At 41.8% G+C, this 3,308-nt stretch overlaps 1 protein-coding gene across 1 annotated transcript in view; it reads right to left on the reverse strand.

The window, feature by feature from the left end:
• Window positions 1–3,308, reverse strand: part of SNRNP40 (small nuclear ribonucleoprotein U5 subunit 40) — a 60,934-nt gene that overhangs the window by 48,110 nt on the left and 9,516 nt on the right. The gene's annotated exons all lie outside the window — the stretch shown is intronic.

A 3,308-nucleotide genomic window follows, 5' to 3' on the forward strand; every position in this document is an offset into this window, starting at 1 on the left:
ACCAGGGTGGTCTCGATCTCTTGACCTCGTGATCCACCAGCCTCGGCCTCCCAAAGTGCTGGGATTACAGGCTTGAGCCACCGCGCCCGGCCCGTTTTGTTTTTTGAGACAAAGTCTTGCTTTGTCGCCCAGTCTGGAGTGCAGTAGCATGATCTCCACTCACTGCAACCTCTACCTCCCGGGTTCAAGCGATTCTCCTGCCTCAACCTCCTGAGTAGCTGGGATTATAGGCACTTGCCACCATGCCCGGCTAACATTTTTGTATTTTTAGTAGAGACACGGTTTCTCCATGTTGGCCAGGTTGGTTTTGAACTCCTGACCTCAAGTGATCCGCACACTTCAGCCTCCCAAAGTGCTAGGATTACAGGCATGAGCCACTAAGCCCAGCCCCTTATCACTCCTAAATAGTGTTTGTCTACAAAGATGTTCTCCTACATCATCTCAACATAACCATTAAAATCAAGAAATACAGATACATTATCACCATTTTATCCTCAAATCCCACTCAAGTTTTACCACCTATCCCAAAAGTCTTTTATTGTACAAAGATTTGGTCTGGAATCATATGTTAAATTTAGACTCCAGCCTGGAAGACTCTCTCAAACTTTTCTTGAGTTTTATGAACTCAACACTTCTGAAAGTTACAGGACAGTTATGGTCTTCAATTTAGGTTTGTCTTATGTTTCCTCATGATTAGATTTAAGTTATACATCTTTGGTAGGAATATCACAGAAATGATGCTGCATCTTTGTTGTATCCTAGCAAATGGCTCATGATTTTGACTCATCCCATTACTACCTATGGTTGATTTAATAATTTAGTTAGGATGTTCTTTTGACAAGTTTTCTTGCACAAGATGTTCCAGGCTTATCTTGTACTTTCACTGCCCCTGGCCTGAAATAGGAACCCTGGTTCCTTTTAGTGGAAAACAGTCCTTACAGGCCAAGACCCGTGAAGTAAGGGGTGCTCACTGCTAATGGGGTCGTTGCTCCTAAACATTTTCAAGTGGACTGTCAGGCAATACATGTACATTTAGGTACACCCACACCTATACACTCACACATTTATGTCTTTTTTCTATACCTATCTGTCTCTATGCTTAATGTCATGAGTTTACAATTATACCTCACACAAGATACATTTTAGTTTTCTCCTCTTTTGTACTGGTAACTCCTTTCTCGGAGAGAGAAATCAGCCTTCCATTAAACTCAATATATTCATTTATTTGATTATGCTTCCTGCATGCAACCAGTTTCCCATATTCTCTTCCATCCTTCCCCTGCATAGCTGTCCTCTTTTCCCTATTTGAATTGTTGACTCCTATTCTTGGTTGAACTTATCTGGGACTCCTCCTTACCCAACTTGGATCATTCCTCTGTGTGAACACTCTCATCACTTGCTATGGCTCCTTTCCAGTCTGCACTTCTCCAGGCATGCTGTCATCATCTTGCTCAGTCTCAGACTCCCTACACCAAATTGCTTCTACCCTGTGTGGATGCCCTCAGTTCAGGCTTTGACATCCACACTCTCCCCCTATTGCTTCATGAATAGACGACCCTATCACTCAACTAGGGCACTGACTCTCCATGTTGGGCTGCTGCCCCTCCCTCACCCTCAAATTTCCCACACTGGTTACCTACCCTGTGTTGTACAGATGCCTTCCTCACCCTCTGACTACTCCCTACAATGTACTGCCCTGCCCTGTGTGGATGCTACTGTTACCACACTTGGGCTCTGACACCCCACCCTGGGCCATCTTGGCCCACCTCCAACTACAGCACCTTCCCTGCTTGGGCCTATATAACCGGCTTTAGGACTGAAATACTCAAGAAAGGGAAAAATTTTTATATATATGAGCACACACACACACACACATATACACACACATACACACAGTATTTCACTTTATTAGAAGAATGCACTTGATAAAAAGTTGAAAACGATCTGTATGCATAATGCCCAGAACACTACTTCTAAACTAAAAATGCAAGTGCTGTTGGGAACCTCTAAGAACTGAAACGTTAAAGCAACATGACTTTTCTCCTTTTAAACTGAAGTTATTCAATTCCTGTACCTGCAACCTAGTAACAAAAAAACAGTAACACAAAGCATTCCAACTTCCCAAGTAACTGAAAAGTACATTGCAAAAAGTTGTTTAATGATGCCTTAAACATAAATATGCTGAAATTAAAAATAGGAGCTGGTTAAAAAGCAGTCAGCTTTAGGTGATTTGACATATTGCTCATTAAAAAAAGCATTAAGTTGAGTAATGAGGTAAAAATAACTATTCCAAATCATGTTTAATTCAGGCAGAAGAGAAGCAAAAAACCAAAAGAAGGAAGACAACTTTTTCTACTACTTAAATAGTTCCTAGATGTTTATTATAGCAGGCCCTCAATAATAAAGTTAACAAACTTCACTAGGAGCATTTCTACCTCTTATCTTCTGAAATGCCAATTAGCAAATCAGCTACTTTAACAGACTTCCAAGCTACAGTAACATCTAGGTCAGAGCTCTGATTTAGAAACCAATCTTATGCCACAGACTCTCCTTCCATCCAAGCATCAAGGGGCCCCACGTGATTAGGCACAGGAAAACCACTTAGCAGAAAAACATCTCGGCCAAGTGTGGTGGCTCATGCTTGTAATCTCAGCACTTTGGGAGGCCGAGATGGACCTGAGGTCAGGAGTTCAGGATCAGCGTGGCCAACATGGTGAAACCCTGTCTCTACTAAAACGTATCCGGGTGTGGTGATGGGAACCTGTAATCCCAGCTACTCAATAGGCTAATACTGGGGAATCACTTGCACCCAGGAGGCAGAGGCTGCAGTGAGCAGAGATCGTGCCACTGCACTCCAGCCTGGGCGACAGAGTGAGACCCTGTCTTAAAGGAAAAAAAAAAAGCAAATTCATTTAAAAAGCAGTAAGTATGGAGGTGTAGTCTCCCAGATGTATTATTCTGAAGTCCCTCCCTGTTTAATAATTAAAATATAAACCGGAGTCCAAAATTCATGTCAAAGAAAGAATAAAATGTGGTACCATGATGCACTGTGTCCGTGTGCACCTCTGAGTTATTTCTAGGCCTCAGTTTCCTTATTTGTAAAATGAGGATGCTCAATGAGATCAGTGGCTCCCAGAATGTCAGACTGGCTACAATGAATCACTTGAAGGACACATTAAATAAGTCCGGATTCCCATTTCAGATCCACTGAACCAAATTCTTTGAGTATTTTTAACAGGTTCTTCAGATGATGATATAAAGACAGGCTGGAAACAATGTGAATAAATGATGTGTTTTTTTTTTTTTTT

The sequence above is a fragment of the Cebus imitator genome, unplaced genomic scaffold (genome assembly GCF_001604975.1).
Source record: "Cebus imitator isolate Cc_AM_T3 unplaced genomic scaffold, Cebus_imitator-1.0 Scaffold51, whole genome shotgun sequence".
NCBI lineage: Eukaryota > Metazoa > Chordata > Mammalia > Primates > Cebidae > Cebus > Cebus imitator.